The 20,441-nt window shown below is 31.4% G+C and overlaps 2 long non-coding RNA genes across 2 annotated transcripts; both read left to right on the top strand.

The window, feature by feature from the left end:
* Positions 1–918: 918 nt before the first annotated feature.
* Positions 919–4,205, top strand: LOC127706171 (uncharacterized). The gene is made up of 3 exons (XR_007984279.1): positions 919–1,087; positions 3,029–3,133; positions 3,844–4,205. It is a non-coding gene; the product is annotated as an uncharacterized LOC127706171 (long non-coding RNA).
* Positions 4,206–12,497: 8,292 nt separating this feature from the next.
* LOC127705661 (uncharacterized) lies at positions 12,498–19,189 on the top strand. Its single transcript, XR_007983926.1, has 3 exons — positions 12,498–12,803; positions 14,313–14,684; positions 17,630–19,189. It is a non-coding gene; the product is annotated as an uncharacterized LOC127705661 (long non-coding RNA).
* The last annotated feature ends 1,252 nt before the right edge of the window (positions 19,190–20,441 follow it).

The raw sequence follows: 20,441 nt of genomic DNA, 5'->3' as shown, positions 1-20,441 counted from the left end.
ACACTAACACGAAGAAATTGGTTACTAGTGATGCTTCAAATCGTACGAGTCAAGAAGTAAATTAATAAAATTTTGCAGAATACAAGAATGGCGCTTTTATCATATCATCATACCGATCAGAAAATATGACATTAAAAATAATGAAATCGTTGCCAAAATGGTTTTGAATTATCAACTATTAATATTCAAAACAACAAAAAACAGTAAAGGTTATATGGACATAACATATAAAAGAAAATGTTTGACTGGTATAGACAGTAGGGGCGCATTATATTTGCGCGCATTTGGGGATTAAATGTGTTTACGTTTGCGCGCAGCTTTTGATTACATTTGCGCGCATGTATTTTACAGGTAATATAAGAAAAAATAAAGATAATCCATATAACTATGACAATCATTTATTAATTTTCATAATAAATATGACTATACATTATTATTTTTTGAAAATATTTGTTAATTAAGCAACTCAAAATAAAGGATGGAAAAGTTAACACAATTTCATTTCTTTAAGGAATTGGCTTCGGATTTCCGGCACTTACCGACATGCAAAATCAGTACTTTTACTATTTATATTTGCTATGTTTTAACATTTTATCATTTTTTTCTGTAAACATTTCTAGGATTTAGTGCTTGTGCATAATAAAACGGACTTATCTTGCTCGAAATTCTACTTCCACCTCCTCGTTTGGGAGCAGGGGATATTACCTGAGTTTACCTTTAAAATAAATGCGCGCAAAAGAAACCAAAAGCCGCGCGCAAACGTAATGATTTTTGCTTGCAAATGTAATGGTAATGCACGCAAATTCAATACACCGAGACAGTAGATATTATCCACTAGCAACTGTAAAACATAAAAAATATCTGAGTGATGGCATATGTGAAAAATATACTATTTTGTTTCATTTCTAGAATTCAAGAGACGAAAATTACGAGTCCGTTTATGAGAGAGAGTCTGTATTCTACAAAGTGACGTTTCGATTTTCTTATAAAGCTCTTAAAGAATATTGTGATAAAGTTCTTCTGGTCACCTGTTTTGTTGGTACGGCTGGATTTAATTATACTCGTACTATACAAATTGACGTAAAAGGTATGTTTTCAATTATCTGAAGCTGTCTAACCATTAATGTTCTATCTTTATCTAATTTTCCTATAAAGTTGTATTATTTATAAAATAGTGTACATTTTAAATTCCGAAAAAAATATCTCTGAATCTACACTTGTTATTAAAATGACTGTTCCGGTGACTGTCAAATCAGCAAATTTCTGTTGATCGCCTTCTTATATTTAAATAACTGCAAACGTCAAACCAGGAATAGGCTATAAACATCACGCCAACAAAGTATGCACCTATCTTGAAACAAAAGATACAAAAAGAATAATAAAATGTGTGGGTTTGTTGAAAATAAGACAATCTATGCTTATAAACGTTCTCAAGAAGCCCTTTTAACAACATATCATGTTATTTTTAAAATTAAAGAAGAAGAAATTACTTGCAACCGCCACATCTGGCTAGTAAGTCAAATATTCTAAAACAGAACACTGGTAAACTAAAAACAAAATAAAAAAGATAAATTAATATACACTTCCTGATATGCACTTCAAATATATAAAGGTACATGATCGGATACGTCGGGTTTTTAGAAAATGATGCCGGTCGGTTGTAAAGTGTCTTTTACTACCGATTTAAGTAATGTCTTCAATTATGATTTTTATTTTATTTTTTTTCGTGGATGAATATTAGAGTACGACTTGACAAAATATTTTTTTGATTTTAGTACAATGTCATTTACTAATGTTTTTTGGTAAATGCGTTTAAGAGTTATGCCCCTTATATCGTCTTTAAAATATGGATTTGTTTTGATTTTCTGATAATAACTTAAGTAGCAATTAAAAGGTTTTTTTTAATTCTAAATGTTATTTGGTTGATTTGATATTTACTGATTAGACTTTTGCCAGTAGTATATTTTTTTTTCAAAATACGTCTCGATGATAGTAAATGTTCCGCTTCGCAGAATCGGCTATTTTGACACTACTGAACATTCGCCGTTCAAGAGTATTGCTGGGGGTGGGGTATCTGTGACAATTAGATCACCTAATTTTAGTTATAATTATACTGCGTAGTTGGGTTTCCATGCTTACGTGTTGTCTAAAACCTAAAGTGTGCTTTGATTCATACATATATGAGAATAATAATCTTCGTAGTAAGAGATGGCAAAAAGTAAGAAATGAAAGAATTATAACCAGTTATATGATTGAGTTTTTTTTTTTTGTTAAACGCCACTGTTAGCTCTATTGGCTATTTCGTGGTGGCCAGATTTTATTGGACGAGGAAGCCGGAGTGCCCGGATAAAATCACCGACCTTTGGTAGGAAAACTGACAATCCTAGTCAATTAAGATTAAAGTCGAACGCACCTGGCAGGGTGTGTGGTTTGAACTTGTCAACGTATATTTGTTCCGCCTAACAGATGTTCCACCAGAAGCTTTGTTATAAACAATGTCATAATATCTGTTCCTATTGGAACAAATATTCTATATCATTTATTCCGTTAGGAATATATACTGTAATATTTATTCCAGTGGAAATAATATTCCAGAATACTTTTTCCTTTTGGAACTTAAATTATGAAGGAACTTCTATTCCGTGACAACCTCACCACCTTAGTGCTGACAGGCTAGTGGGCTAGTGATACAGTAGATGAACTTACTACTTAGACCACTTGGCCACCGAGGCCCCTAACCAATTATATGGAATACACGACAAGTGGTAGTAGATACGGGCAAAAATAATGATGCGGTGACAAATTACAAATTTAAACATTGCAAATATTGTTTGTTTGTAAAAATGCGGTAATAGGTCCCGGGGTAATAGGTATACAATTTGAAACATGGCAAATGCATGATTTTTGTTTTGAGACCTCCACTATAATATTTGATTCTATGTTTGATAAGTAATAAAGCAGTTTTATTTTCTAAATGTACATACAATTACTTTACTGAAAAACTTATAGTTTTATTCCTTTTTATCAGAAACGAGACAACCTAATGAATTGATGTTCTTATCAATTTTGATACCAGTATGTATTGGCACGGTCACCATGTCTGTGATATGTCTTTATATTTGTAGAAGGAAGGGTAAGTTAGTCTTTTTTTCTTCATTAGCTTGATATAAACTCGAGGATATAGATATAGTTTAAGAACAGGCATCAAATGGAAAATTTTAGAAAGTGTTGATATTGTGCTACGCATTACAAAAAAGGAACACAGTACGAACATATCGATTATCTGTACGAGTTGAAAGCTAGCAAAAAGAAAAGCAGAAAAAAATGTCGTCTACAAAATTACAGGAATTGTCCGGTTTTATCCAGATGTTAACGAAAAAGTGTTACATAGATACAGTAAAAACAGACAACACTCCTGATGTATTGTTTAAACAATTGGATTTATAATGTTCATTCATAGAAGTTTCTTGCATCTTATATTAAGCATTTCTGCTTTTAAAGCTCCTCATACGCATTTTGATAAATAATCGGTCTTCAATCGTTCTTGAGGCCAAAATGTTTTAGAATTTAAAACTTTCGATCAAGACCTGAAATAAGCGGCAAAAAATAACAAACACTTGAGTATGATTATCGATCTCAGACTAAGAAATCAACAAATCGTATACTGGATTTGGTGTTTCGAGCACCAATTTTGAAATGTTGTATGCCACATTTATGAAGTAGTATGTATTATCTTACGAGCTTCGCTCGAACCCAATATGGAATTTACTGACCCGTATATATCATATTATGTCACTAACACACTAATAATATCATATAAAATTAATGCATTTTTCTTTTCAGGTATACTCTGTATGAAAGTAAACGAAAATACACCTGCACAAGTTTAACCTTTCCAGAAAGATACGGACGGTATCCTGTACAAATGATTCATCGATCACGTCTCGAACACCCATAATTTTACATTCCGTGTATGTGCTTTCTTTTCTGTAAGACATTCCCAATTATATAACCCATTTAAACCAATCAGGAAACCAATAAGAATTTACTTTTGGTGCTCGATGAATTCAAAATGGCGTGTATATCGTCTGATATTAATAGCAAGAAAGAAAATCGACGCATGCAGGGAAATTTGACTTCCGATAATGATAGTTCGTATGCAAGCGATACTCTTCTTGACATTGATATCCATGAACAAACATCCTGATGGTAAAAGAATAGTTTAAGATGTTTTGAATTTGCATATAATTTTAAAACAACGAAATATTTTATGTAGTTTTAGCTATTTCCTTTATGTGTTTAGATTTTTCTATTTTTACATTTGTTATTTATACAATGAAGCAGCGGGCATTAATAAAATAATTGTATTCATTGCATTGCTATTGTTTGAATGGATAAAAGTACTAGTGTGTTGTTTATAGTTTTACATTACTATTCCCATTACAACAACAAAAAACCTGTCTTTCCAAGACTTTGCTATTGAAGGTCACTACAACTATTGGAAGTGTTTTTTACTGTGGACAAAATGTGCCTTTACTACATGGTAAATATGAGGTCGTCTATTACTAGCTCACCTGAGCCTTAAGGGCCATGTGAGCTTATTTAATGCCATCATTTGGCGTCCTCGTGTTGTGAAGATCGGATGAACAACAAGGCCACCGCTGGTAAAACATGCTTACACAAAATCTTTTTACTCTCAAATTTCTAAAAAAAAATCAGATTATCCAATCTGAAATACCAATTTCTAGCAAATCTAGCAGTTTTGGCTTTTATCTTAAATCCTTTTATATATAGATAGAGAGACATTTGAAAAAGAAAAAAACGACCAGCAAAACTTGATCTATGAATAATTAAACACGACTGAAATCGTCAATCGACTCTTTATTGGAGTTATTGTCCTAAATGGCTATTTATACCCACTTTGCGTTTTTGACTATAATCGTGAAAACTACACTACTTTTTGCGTTTTTGACGAACATAACAGTCCATACTGAGAAACTGTAAACAACAAAAATGATCAGCAAAATAACTAAAATTGTCAATCTAGTCCTTATAGAGGAGATATACCCTGACATGGCGGGTTTTCCCGGTTTGTTGTTTTTTAGGTTTTTCTTTTGTTGTTGGTAAAGTCTTGACACTTAAAATAGATATATTTAAACATATTTATTCAGAAGGGATGTAGAGCGATACTGTTGTCCAATCATGAAAAATGGCGTTTACTGATTCATTCATTGGGTTTTGCATCGAAAATAAACACATTTATTCTAAAATCCGTTGTTTGCATGATACGGTTTATGTTTTTCTCGTTTAATTTATGATTTCATGATACTAAACCCCTAACGGGAGGGATTGTGCTTGATTTTCATATAGTATTTCTATCAGTTTAATTGAGGTCTGGAGCTAGCATGGGAGTAACTGCTAGTAGTCCTTTGTTAATTCATGTTGATCATTGTCATTGTGCTTACTTTTTTTCTGCTACCTATTCTAACATCGGCCTCGACCTTCTTCTAAACTGAGTTTAACTGTGCGTTTGCTGTGTGTTTGTTTATTCCATATTGGCCAGATGTAAAGTAGAGGGTTGAGACCTCACAAAAGATTTTAACCCCGCAACATTTTAGCGTCTGTCCTAATTCCGGAACATTTAGCCTATGTTAGTCTTGTGTATTTTTTAAATTTTGATTCATTTATAAATGTTTCAGAGTTCAGTGTGGTGTTCATTTCGCTGAACAAATATACATTATTGTTTATGGATCAGCTAAATCCCGCTCTCGTGGTGCGGAATTTTCTCACTGTGTTGAAGACTCATTGGTGACCTTGGGATTTCTACTCTTTGGTCGAGTTGTTGTCTCCTTGGCGCATTCCACTTTTCCATTCTCAATTCTATGTATAGAGAAGCTGAAAAATATGATCAGCTAGATACAATCTACAAAATGGTGAACATAACTGATTGGATCAGAATCAGCTGGTCAAGTACTACTTACTAAAGAAGGTAATATTGCATTTTTTACCAGGTCAGCGTTAAAATTACTTTTATGGCCCTGGGAGCCTGCACTTGTCATCTGTTCTTAAAGATGTAGTGAACGGCTCCATAGTTGCTATCTAGATAGGTTTAAAACGGGATATATGTTTAAAAAACTATTGTTTAAATGCTATCATCCGGCTTTTAACACTAAATATATTTTATGCCAATTGAAATTTCCGTTTATGGTATAGGGGGAAACAATCGAATAATGAAGGTCAAAATATTATGAATTAATATTTCCTGTTAGTTTTGAATTTTTATCACATTTGCACTTTATTCTTGGAAAGAGGAAGTTAATATTATACCTTGAATATAGAGTAAGTGATAATGTATTATCATTTAACTTCACTTAGTGTTTTGAGTTTTTGCAATAAACTTTCCTGATACTGGTTACATCAAATTACCTAACTCGCACAAAACTCAAAATAGCCGATTATCGGATGTGTTGTGGATCCACTAATAATAATTTTAGTCAGTCGAAAATTCTTCACAAACTATACAAAATTACCAATGGTCATGAATGAAACGAAGTTGGTTGCATATGGATGTAAAAATAAAATTCCTGGTAAAAGTGAAATTAAACAACAAGTATACAAATCACATTAAATAAATCAAGTGGTTGTCCCACTATATTGAAGAAACTATTTGTAATTAGTGCAAAAAATGTACGTGTGGTTCAATTTTTTATTTTCAAAAGTTTAACTTCGTCAAATTGTATTCTGTAAAATGTGTTTATTGCTTTTGTTTTCTCTTAGTTTAAAGGATAAGTTTGTCATGATGCGTCATCGTGGAACCATTCTAATATTACTGATCAGCGGATCCATATTACGATCTGAAGGTGAATTCAAAACCATTTTATTTTTATTACCTACTAACACTAACCTTCTAGCACACTTTTCGAAGCAACTATCACATTTATTTAAATGCAGAGTTACAGTATGCATTAAACATGTTATTCTCAATAAAAACAATTGGAGATAAACAAGTGAATGTAAAATCAAATCAATTGAACTATTAGAATATATTTTTTTAAAGTAATAATCATAAGAAAAACATTTTCAAATAAAAACTTCTCTGAAGAAGTTTCATGTCTTCGTCAAAATTTGGAAAAAAGTTATACTTTCTTGTTTTACACACAATACCAAATTAAATACACTTGGCATTTTGTAGGCTATATTGGATGTTGTGAATTGTCAGCTTCATGGAAATCTTATTTGAATGTTCAATATTTTAAAAAGTATAACCAAAATATAGTTTTATTTGATTTACATTTAGGAGATCCAATTGATATTATCTACGTCAAGGTCAACTCATCAGTCCTTTTCATTTGTCCGTTTTCGTCGGACACAGGAGCAATAATATGGCGTGGACCACCATATTTGATGCTGTATGGAATAAATATGAAAACAAATGACAAGTTTCAAAAGGATGATCGTATAACCATTATCAAAGACGAGGCGACAAGACAATACAATTTACATTTTAAAATGTTTTTTGAAAGCGATCAAGGTCTTTTCAAATGTGATACCATTAGGGATGGGAAGACGACGGAGCATCCATTCATTACTAAGTTAGCTGGTAAAGTATTTCTATGATAACAAATCATTACTCAACAAAATTCAGAAACTAAATAAATGATATATAATGTTGTTTGTGCTTTATTTAGACCCCTCTACCAAGAAATTCGTTTTGCATGCACACGTATAAAAAATGCGGTTTTTATCCAACGCAATCATAGGTTTGAATGTTGTTTTCAATTTAGACTTGTTTATATTTTTTCGTTTGGGCTTGTATTATATTAGCCTTCGGATTTATATGATCCGTTAATCCTATTTCGACTCTATCCTAAATTGAGGTAAATTATATGGCCTTCCAAATACCGTTTCGATTCCTAACATCACTGAAGAGACATTAATTGTCGAAATCCGGATTTTGTGTACTAATTTTTGCACCTTTTGTTTGCGGTATACCATCTTTTCCGAGAGTTTATTGTTTTCTGTTTGGTATTGAATTAATAGTTAAGATGCATTTTGTTAATCTTAAACCCTGCTGACTGCCATTGGCGATTGCCAAATAAACGGATCACAAGATGTAACAAAACAGATCTTATTATTGAATTATTACCAAACACAAAACCGCTAGTTTATTGTTTTCTGTTTGGTATTGAATTAATAATTAAGATCCATTTGGTTACATCTGGTGATCAATTTATTTGGCAATCGCCAATGGCAGTCAGCAGGGTTTATAAACATCCGTTGTTCGACCTGTTAGTCAAATGCGTTTTATTAAAATATACTTTTTCACTTTTTTGGTCTTTTGGAAAATGTTGTTTGTGCTGTATTTAGACCCCTCTATTAAGAAATTTGTTTTGCATGCACACGTTTAAAAATTTCGGTTTTTATCCAACGCAATTATAGGTTTGAACGTTGTTTTCAATTTAGACTTGTTTATATTTTTTCGTTTGGGCTTGTATTATATTTGCCTTCGGGTTTATATGATCCGTTCGTCCTATTTTGACTCCTCAAAATTCAAGAGTCTATCCTAAATTGAGGTAAATTATGTGGCCTTCCAATAACCGTTTTGATTCCTAACATGACTGAAGAGACATTATTTGTCGAAATCCGGATATGGTGTACAAAATCTTTGCATCTTTGTTTGCGGTAAACCATCTTTGCCGCAAGTTTATTGTTTTCTGTTTGGTATTAAATTTATAGTTAAGATCCATTTATTACACCTTGTGATCTGTTTATTTGGCAATCGCCAATGGCAGTCAGCAGGGTTTAAGAACATTTGTTGTTCGACCTGTTAGTCAAATGCGTTTTGTTAAAATATACTTTTTCACTGTTTTGGTCTATTGGAAAATGTTGTTTGTGCTATATTTAGACCCCTCTAACAAGAAATTTGTTTTGCATGCACACGTATAAAAATTGAGGTTTTTATCCAACGCAATCATAGGTTTGAACGTTGTTTTCAATTTAGACTTATATATATATATATTGCCCATTTAAAATGAGCTATAAGGGTGAGTAGAGCCATTTTCAACTGATTAATAAGGTTTGTTCTTGTGTTTGTCTGTTGCACCACTGTTCCAGCTTGATTAGGGAAGGGTTGGCCGCTTACAAACTTGTTTAATCCGTTCCTTGTTTGCTTTTGCCTAGTAAAGAACCTGTAATTTAGTTGTTGACGTTGGTTGCTGTCCGTCACATTTGTTTATCGTTTATTGCTTTGTCATAAATCAGTCCATTGGTTTCCTTATATAATTATTTCGCGTGTTGTCATGTGGAGGTCTTTTATTTCTTACTGACTATACAGTATGGGTTTTGGCCTTTGTAGATGGCCGTATTAAGGGCATACGATACAGTTTTGATCCCATAATGAAATTTAAATGAAAATTTGCTTATAGGCTATTTTTTACCTGATTTAATCAAATATGTAATAAAAAATATACCTTCATTTGCTACTTTTTGAGTAAATGAGGTCGAAATTTCAGATATTTGCTCAAAATTTGGATTTGTGGACGTATTTTTCCTTTCGACAGAAATTCATAACTTTTTTGTTTTAAAAGATAAACACAAGCTGTTTTTTGTTAAATTATTTGTAAATTCTGTTTTATACAAATGTCCTATATATTTGTGCATTTTATTTTTACAAATAACTCATATTTATCAAATGTTCATGAATGTAGAAAAAACCCGTCATTTTTTGCTGTATATTTATCAAATTTAAAGAAATTGCATTATTGACTTTTTCATGAAAACTGGTACACATAATCTTCATACAATTTCAAACCAAATGTCATTTTAAAAAAGAGGGGTCCATGAACTCGTTTTCAAGATAAATCAGTTTGAATGATAACAAACAGTCGAAAACTGCATTTTTTCCCGATAAGTCGCAGTTTGACGTCGTGAAAATAACAATTTACGTTAGCAACGTCAATACCTCCCCTGTAACTGTATCGTATGCCCTTAAGGTGGTACCTAACACTACAGGGAGATAACTCTGTGAAAATCAGCTAAACGTTTTAATTACGTTGTATTGTTAAGGAAATATTAAGCTTCTCAATGATCAAAATTAGTGTTTGTCAAACTGCTATATAACCAATGAAATTTTTCTGATAAAGTGGTTGGTTCAAATTTTTTGAAATTTTAAATTTTTGTCAAAGGGTCAAAGTAAACATTTTGTAAAAAATTTATGAAAATTAAACGAGCCAAATAAATATTAGTCAAGGTGTTGGGTACCACCTTAAGATCTATAGTTGTTTACGTCATTTGGGAGATACAAGAACAAAATGGCAATCATACTATTTCTCTTTAGTGGTATATAAGGTTTCCTCAGTGCATGCAATGCTTTATATATAATAATGAGTAAAATTCAAACCACATTACATACAAAAAGTATCAAAATTATTTTTGCAGAAAAACCATCCAGCATTACAATTGACAGAGACAATAGTTCCAAAAGGATAACTGGGGTTGAAGGTATGGCTATGGAAGTAAATTGTTCCGTCATTGGAGGTTTACCAGAACCTACTTTATCTTTACTATATGGAGATGATGTTGTTAATGTTACGAATACAACAGTAGTTCAGTATATATTTATACCTTCTAAAGAGGACCATATGGACAATTTCACCTGTATAGCAGACAACGGATTCTTCAAACTCCAAACAACATTGCCGTTCTTTGTGAAAGGTTTGTTTTCATAACAATATTGGCGTTTTATTCTTATGTAATGATATGCGTTGTTTATCTTGCACAGATTTGTTCAGTTGAAGAAGGAATTAACATTTAGAAAACTTTTCTTCCACATTTTCAAAGGTGCAATTAACACCCAAAGAACCATCCAAAGAAGACTTTTAGTCTGTTTTTGTTGATTTTACCTCGCATTAGTGTCCGTCTTCATATCACAATCCTGATGTAGTGTTATTGGCATATATTCGTTAAACCCGATCGAAGCTGGTGTGAGGCGTGAGTTTTTGCCACCAGATAAAGGTTTCACTGTGACTTTGAGATTAATAAAAAAAACATTAACAAAAGCTTTGTCCCGTTGCTTTATGTTATGCTAAAGTTCATGTATGAATTTGTTGTGATGAAGTAACATACAATGTCGATCCTTCTTAAATTAATTAAAGCTACATATTATGTCAACAATGCTTAGCAATCTTTTTAAATTGTTCAGTACTTGGACATTGCATGACAACAGAAATGTGTTACATCAATAGTTACATCATCCTATTTCAATCAAAAATTGCTAATTTAATGTCTTTTTTATTGCAGTATTTCCGACAGTCCGTGTGTATGCAGAACCGTCACCAAATGTTACAGAAAACAACAACGTGACGCTCCAGTGTTTAAATGAAACAAATACTCATCCCAAAGATCTGGTTTGGAAATTCAACCAACAAGTCATTGCAAGAGAAAGTCATGATCATTTTTCTTTGTTAAAAGTTCAAAGAGATCAAGCTGGACTTTACACTTGTGAAGTGGCAAACAGTGCAGGAACTGGTGTAGATAGTTTATATATAATTGTTAAATGTGAGTGTTTAAGAACACATTTATGAATATAATCGTTATAAAACATATAACAAAAGGTACTTAAAATATATGTCTAGTTCAATTAAAAATATTTTCGATCATGTACAACATAAATTGAAAAATGGCTAATATTTGAGAATCAAAACAGTTACGAGACTGGGTGTAGATGAGTATTTACTGGTATTGTTTCCTCTTTGCTAATTGTCTGTGTACCTAACATAAATATGACTTAATTTTCTCGTTTTAACTAGATATGCCCACAGTAGCTGATAATTTCACAAACTACAAGTATGAAGCAGAGCTCGGACAACCGACCAAAATAACATTGACCATTGATAGTTTTCAAAAGCCAGAAATTTCATGGACTTTGTCTGTCGGAGGGAAATTGGGATATTGGACAGTTAAGGCTAAAAGAGATAATTTATATTCCGTTTCAGCTACAATTCTTCCAGAGGAAGAAAGTCACCTAGGAAAATATGAAATAAGAATTCGAAATGAAGTTGGCAGTATAGATATCGTCATTGAACTTCTTTGTAAGATTTTTATAATATTGCTGAACAAATAAAAATCGATTACTTAAAAATCTCTTATGTCAACACGACTTGCAATGCCTTCATTCAAGTATACAGTGTAAAGTTCTGAATCTCTGTAATTAAAAATGTATATATTCTGTGTTTTTAAAATTACCGCAGTTGACTGTTTAATAAAACATTGGGTATACAATCCAAACTTTGTTTGGCTTTAAGCTAATGGATAAGTCCATGTCATTTAAACGATACCAAAGAAAAAAGTGTGCTAGTCTTAGACCATGAAACGTTGAATGCTTAATTTGATTTCTATAATTTCGGATTGTTCTCATCCTTGACGCTTTGTTTTGAAGTTGAAATTTTACTCTAGAAATTATACTACTGTGCATTTTGGTATGTTTTTACATTTTTTAAAGTGATGCAATAATATATTATCAGCTCGAGTAGTCACTGTGGTACCATATGAAGCAGTTTGCAATACGTCAGAAAGTGTGGAACTGACATGTGTTTATAAGGACATATATATTCAAACAGGTTGGACAGTTTCATGGATTCATAAGCTAAAAAGCATTTTTATTCGATCACCCTCCTCGAAAATGAATGGCAATGTTTCCACAATGACAATAAATTTCTGCGATTACAAAGATACCGGAACGTACAGCTGCAAATGGAACTCTGGAGAGAAAGTGTACAAGTCAACTGCAAAAATAACTGTTCATGGTAAGAGCATGAATGAAACTATCTCGTACTGAAATCGTTCTTTTTCTCAAATGCAAGATTTTATGTTTTTTTTTCTCCATTTTTCTTTATCAAGGAATTTTATACATGCAGCGCATACTGTATGCATATTCACGACGATTAGTTGTAAGTGAGCTGCTTTGTATTCGACTGACGCCTTGAGTATGATATTTGAAGTGTTAGCCCGCACGGTTAAAATAAATGTCACCTTTTCGGTGATTGAAGAAGTCTGATGTACTGTCCAGTTTTCATATTGTTATTCTTGTTAAACTTTTATGTATTATGTTATTCTGATCCAAACAGGCTTAGCTCATAATGTCGGTACGGACATCCTATGTTTTCACAGCTCTTAAGGTCGGTACGGACATCCTTTGTTTTCACAGCTCTTAAGGTCGGTACGGACATCCTATGTTTTCACAGTTTTGGGTTTGAGTGTTCCTGGTGATTGTCAAACCCAGAAGAGTACTTCGGACACATCAAATTTATAAAGTGTAAAAACAACTTTAACGAATTTTAGGGGCAAAATCATAATCCTTATCCACCTCATCCTTTGGTAAGAGTTATTTCAAATAAGCGATATGAAATCTATTCATTCCTAGCGTAAACGTTGCATAAATGTCATTGACTCTAGATATTTTATTCATTTTTTTCAGTTTCCATGATCGGATTTATTTATTTTTACGCATAGCCCATACATGTCGGGGCCTATTATAGCCGATTATACGGTATGGGTTTTTATCATTGTTGATGGCCGTACGTTTGCCTATAATTGCTAACATCCACTTCATTTGAACTTTGGTGGATAATTTTCTCATTGGCAATCATACCACATCTCCTTATTTTTATATTTGGTATTTGTATTGACATATTATAAATGTTACCTTAAGAACTTTTAGTAAATATACAGAGTGCGCATTGCAAAAGAAGAGAAGAGCTTTAAAATACTGCCGAGAGCTGCTTGTATCTTAAATAGCGGTAAATCGGTATTTATATATAGAATATTGATCGAAAGGCCAATTCAAGAACACTATGGTACCAGAATGCAATATTACATCATTCAATGATGATCGAATGTTATTAAATCATTAAAGATACCCGGCTTATAATTTAGTAAGCTAAGCGCACGTTTCGTCTACATAAGACTCGTCAGTTGTGCTTGAATCGAATCAGTTAGATGGTCAAATTAATTACGAAGTTGAAGAGCATCATAATCCTAAAATTACAAACAGTTCTACCAAATCTTATTTCAGGCTCATCAGTGGTGCTTTAATCTATAATCAGTAGATGGGCATTCAAAATCCAAACATATTCCGAAATGTTCTGCCGATTCTTCCTTCGTCATCTATGCTTGGAGGTAGAAAAAATCATAGTTTCGAATGATTTTAACTATAGACCCTATTCAAATGTAAAAGAAAAATTTGTTCTGTTTTTAATTTTATAAAAGTTTCCAGTTTGTACATGTATGTTATGATAGATAATATTTTTCTGCAGGTCTTCCAGTATTCTCGTATACAGACATAGTCGTTTTGAACAAATCAAGTATAAGACTTAATGTTTACTTTTATTCCGAACCTGAACCAATTCAAATAAAGTGGTTATTCAATAGCAAAACAATTCAGCATCCGAGTACTTCACCGTTAAACAGACAATACGTCAATCTGACTATCTACAACAAAGTCATCTCTGTAGAAGGATTTAAAGCAGCCATGTTGTTAACTACTGCACCAAATCATTCGGATTGTATATACACTTGTTCAGTACGAAATCATTTTGGTATAATAGAAGCTAACTTTCAAGAAAAAGAAGTTTTAGATGCTATCCGCATTTGGGAAAATGAAACAAAAGGAGGAAATGATATGGAAAGTTTGTATACTTCTACATTTATGACTTTGTATACTTCCCTTTCGGTTGCAATTGTCAACATTCATTTATTATGGGGTTTTTTTTATCTTTGATATTTTGATTTCCTTGTTATACTGTAGGTTCTTTTCTAACTAATATCAAACAATATACAAAAATTAATATGGTATTACATTACTGCGAAACTGAAATTTCATTACATCATTTCAATTTAATTTTCCTTGTTATTTTTTCTTTCCTTTTCTTAAAAGGCGAACAAAAACATTACAAATCATTCAAAAAATAAGAATTGTTTAGCTGTTTTATCTTATGAAATGGATAGCTATCAAACTTACTTCCTCCTCTGGTAAAGCATGTCTTGTCTATAATATTAATATTCTCCACAAAAACAAGATTATGGCATAGCATAATTCGACTGTATATATATATATATATATATATATATATATATAAGTCTGAAAATTACACCCAACAGTGTTAGAATTAGACTTTTATGCTGACAAATTTTTGTCCCTCAACGGGATTCGAACTCACACCTTTGATACACTACAGCACCAATCGCTTAGCCTCATGTCCAGCGCTCTAGACCACACGACCACATCCGCTATATTAAAATATAACTTCAATAGTCGTAGTGTTACCTTGTCACGTAAGGCGAATCTAGAGATAGACATAAGACATGTGTTTTAAGCGTGTGAAGATGTTATATTATATAGATTGCCTAACAATGTAATTTTAACACACTATTTAGTATGTAAATATAAGAATGTTTAAAATATTTACAAAATGATGAAAATAAACGCAATATTTCGCTAGGCTAACTAGCTTTATCAAGCGTGCATCTATCCAGGTGAAATCGGATGTAGATGATAAGAAACTTTTTAACATATACATTGAGCTGCAAAAGTTTCTTATCATCTACATCCGATTTCACCTGGATAGATGCACGCTTGATAAAGCTAGTTAGCCTAGCGAAATATTGCGTTTATTTTCATCATTTTGTAAATATTTTAAACATTCTTATATTTACATACTAAATAGTGTGTTAAAATTACATTGTTAGGCAATCTATAATTTTATTTGTGTAATTGAATTAATCTCTGTACTGATTAATCCACACTCCCATAGATTTGTATGTCATGTGCTGCTATTTATAGGTACTTATATATATATATATATATATATATATATATATATATATATATATATATATATATATATATATATATATATATATATATAATAAGTCTAAATTGAAATATATATATATATATATATGTATCTTTATTCTCGTAAACCAAAAGTACAGTGGTATAGAGACATATACAAATAAATAAACGTACATAGCATAAAATATAATTACAACTGTAAAGTAGAGACATAAAGTGGTTACCCAGGAGATTCTAGACATTCAATTTGGTGTATGAATATAATAAAATGCATAAGAATAAGAATATTTATTATTCCAATCAGGGGTCCTTGATGGGCAGCATGACATGTATACACACAAAACAATACATTGTGATTTGTAACAGAAAACATTTTTTTATTGAAATGAAATATAAAAAGTTCAGATAGATGTTATCATGATAGAGCTACATATATTTCTTCATTTTATATAAGTCATGTACATCTAATTCCAGGCAGGACCAGAACCATAAAATCTTTACAATTATCCTTGTTATTACATATATTAATTAACGTCTCGTCTAACATCTAGACATTTAATATTATTATACCTTACATATATTTCAAACAATTCTATTGGGTAAAACGTTATCACGTGACATGGAATAATTCAGTTAATTTTCATTCAATTGCAAGGAAGAACGAATAACCCTTAAAAATTACACCAGCGTTGAATAACCCTATTATTCACCGGCGAATAACCTTTTTAGTTTGTTGATTTGTACTCATGAAAATGACGTCACAAACGTAAATAAACAAAATGGCAACGTTCAAGTTACAGGAAGCCCATTGATCAAGAGAAGAGGAAATAAGGCTTTTGACGTGCATCTTGTGCCGATGATATCTCTAATAACGGTCCTTTTCAGGGCCATCAATATTTTACAAAAAGAATCTACCTTTGTTGTACATACGAGAATTCTAAGACACAAATTACATGTATTTTTGAACGTCAACTTGTGTTTGTTACTGACTCAAGTAAGGGTAAGTGCTTTTACAATGATTCAAAATGCCCTTCCACTGTTAGTTCGGTATAATAAAACAATTGTGGCCCTTTAGAAGCGATGAATATCCAAAATTGTCAACCCTTAAAAGTTATTTCACTTTGGGCTGCGCCCTCAGTGAAATAACCTTCTCGTGTTGACAATTTTGGATATTCACCTTTTCAACGGGCCATAATTGTATAATATAGTTCGTTCCCTTAATATTTAAGGACAGACAAATTTTCATTAGTAAATAACCAAACAGATTTTGCCTCATTTGAGAGATATGAAAAATTAGGACAAATACTGTTTATCTCCTTGAAAAATATCTCCCTATCGTCTTTGTATGCTGGACAACTAGTAATAAAATGCTGTTCATCTTCAACCAAATTAAGGGTTCATTTCTTACAAAGCCTTTGATCTCTTTCTATATATAAAGTTTTATACCTGTCTCTTTCTATTTTGAGATCATGGGCACTGATTCTGATTTTACATATGGCACTTCTCAATTGAAAATTGTTTAAAGATAGATACATTTCTTTAGAAAAACAAGTTTTTAGTTTGAAATAAGTATCTAATTTACTACTTTTTGTATCTGTTCTTTTTATGTTCCAAAATTTTACAAAACTATTACAAACATACTAAATAAATAACTATACAACGCTATATCAGTTGAGTACGTTGATTCAAATTTTTGCATGTTTTTTTTATTGTATGCGGAAAACTGTATAAGAACTACTTACTACATTTCGTCTTTCAATTGTATTACTGTATTTGTAGTTAAAAGTCAACTGACATATATTTATGGAACGGTCGGTGCTTTTGCTGTTCTTACAATTATTGGTGTAATTAACGTTGTAGTATATCGGACACAGCTAATGAAGAGAGTATCCCAAGATAAGTATAAATTTTGAGTTTCAGTGTTTCATTCCACAGAATGAATTCAGTATAAAGCAGGGTAAAGTAGGCTTGCAATATATATGTATATACTGCGATATTTAACTCAACAGGTACAACAAAACTACACACCAAAGAGACGCCAAACTTATTGATTTTATCATCCTTTTCACCTTTTATCTAAATCCATTACTTTCTGAACTGAGAGTAAAGGCCTTAAGATATCGAATACACTTGTAAACCAAATTCAATATTGATGTGTCCTTGTACATGCAGGATTAACTCGTATCCGTTGCTTATAAATAAGATTAGATGTATTATTGATATATCTATGTGACAATGTGTGGCACGAAAATATATCTCGAGATCACTTGAAAGTCTTCAAAAAGCATATCAAAGGTCAGCTAAAAATCAGAACAAAAAATGTATTTCTTAAAAGTTAGGTCAGGACCGAAACGTTAAAACACAAATAAAACAAATGTACCATATCCCCTTATTTTAAATAGTTTTATATCTTCAGTAATATTACACTTCCAATTGAACACTAGTACAGACATCACATACCCTTTTCCTGCCTTTGTCTCTCTTCCTTGCATAGAAGTATATATCCAAATAAGATAGTTACACAATTTATACAAATCGTTCTTGAATTATCCTTGTGTAACCTAATGTGATGTCCGGTCAATTGCTTATTTACAGGAAACTTAACTTTACATTGCTGATGCAAATTGTATCAATGATTTTATGATTTTCACATTCAAGCTAAAGGTAATTTTACAAGCAAGGAACACGAACGTATTTAGTGCTACATCGCAAAAAAAAGCTCGTCTAAAATGTTCATTCTTGAAAGCTGAATTAATATCATGACTTATATGAAGAGTGTCTTAAGATTTGTTGGGTAATCCCTAGTGGCACTTCTTCTAGCTATAAGAGTATTAAACAAAACCAAGAAACATTGTTCAAAAACTCCCATTACCGTAACATTACTTGAGCTAAATCAAGTGAAACTGATAGGTTCAGTAACAATATAAGACTTGTCTGTGTCAATACAGCTGACAGTGGATTACTATTTCCAAACTTTTACCCGCACCATTGTCGGTACATTACTTTTAAGGTTGCAATACTTTCGTGGAATGCTAACTATTTCATACATGTTGAACCATTTTATGTTTTTAAAACATACAGTTAGAAAACAGCTCAATCGTATAAGTTTTAGTATTCCAAAGTTATATTGGGCTTCAATCGCTGTCAAGCTTAATGTAGTTTGATGAAAGGTTTTCCAGACAAGTGGCATATGCAAAACCATACCGGTATTATACCATTACACTATAGATCAGTATCACACTTAATGGACTCTCATTGTTGGAAAGCACAATCTATTAAGTAGCCTCAGCTTTAGTATTGCCATTATTTAAATCTATGGCAAGCCGTTTTACTATTTATTTGAACCTCAAGATATCTCATATAATATATAAGATATCTTATATTATCTAGTTTTTTATAAGATATCTTATAAACTTTATAAAATATCTAATAGACTTTATAAGATATCTCATATACTTTATAAGATATCTTCTAAAGTTTATAAGATATCTTCTAAAGTATATGAATTATTTGGTCTAAGTAGTTCATCTACATTAATCACTAGCCTGTCAATGAGTATATGAGATATCTTATAAAGTATATAAGAACTTTATAAGATATCTCATATATTTATAAGATATCTTATATAGTGTATACGATATCTTATAAACTATATAAGATATCTTATAAATTATATACGATATCATATAAACTATATAAGATATCTTAATCTTATAAACTATATAAGATATCTTATAAACTATAAAAGATATCTTATAAACTATATAAGATATCTTATATACTATATGAGATATCTTATAACGTTTTTGAGATATCTTGAAGTAGAGAATCTTCTAAAGTATATGAGATATCTTATAAAGCATATAAGAACTTTATAAGATATCTCATATATTTATAAGATATCTTATATAGTGTATACGATATCTTATAAACTATATAAGATATCTTATAAATTATATACGATATCTTATAAACTATATAAGATATCTTAATCTTATAAACTATATAAGATATCTTATATACTATATGAGATATCTTATAACGTTTTTGAGATATCTTGAAGTTAGAATAAATAGTAAAACGGTTTCCATATAAATCATATAATTTAGTTTTAAAGTTTCGATTTAAAACCATTATACTCCACAACTCTAGCATTCGTCCAAAAGTCAGCTATTCTAGTAACTATCAAGCTTTGTTAACTTCAGTTTAGGTTGTGCTCTCGTGTTCGTTTGGTTATCCTGTGATGTTATTAGTAATTGCGTTTCACAGATATTGGTCTGAAGTGTGCTAGATGCAGTTTTTTCTCATCAAATTGAACAATGAGATGTCACAGCATACCGATCTAACTTTAAATGGACTTATGTATTTCACATAATGGCCGGGGTCTAGAAAAGTTTTTTTTTTGTGATTAAGGAAGATTGTATGATAAAAGGCCACTATTTTGGCCCACTTATCGATATATTTTTTTTGTCTAAGTTAAACATATTTGCATTAGGGCTTCAAATTTCCTTCAAATTTCTTGCATTTGGTTGCAAAAACTGCCAAAATGGCCTCTTTTTGAGATCTCGGAATTTATATTAAGATCTTAGTC

The sequence above is a fragment of the Mytilus californianus genome, unplaced genomic scaffold, assembly GCF_021869535.1.
Source record: "Mytilus californianus isolate M0D057914Y unplaced genomic scaffold, xbMytCali1.0.p SCAF_6, whole genome shotgun sequence".
Lineage (NCBI taxonomy): Eukaryota > Metazoa > Mollusca > Bivalvia > Mytilida > Mytilidae > Mytilus > Mytilus californianus.
Note: the sequence above shows the minus strand (reverse complement) of the source record. Positions and strands in the feature narration are given on the sequence as shown.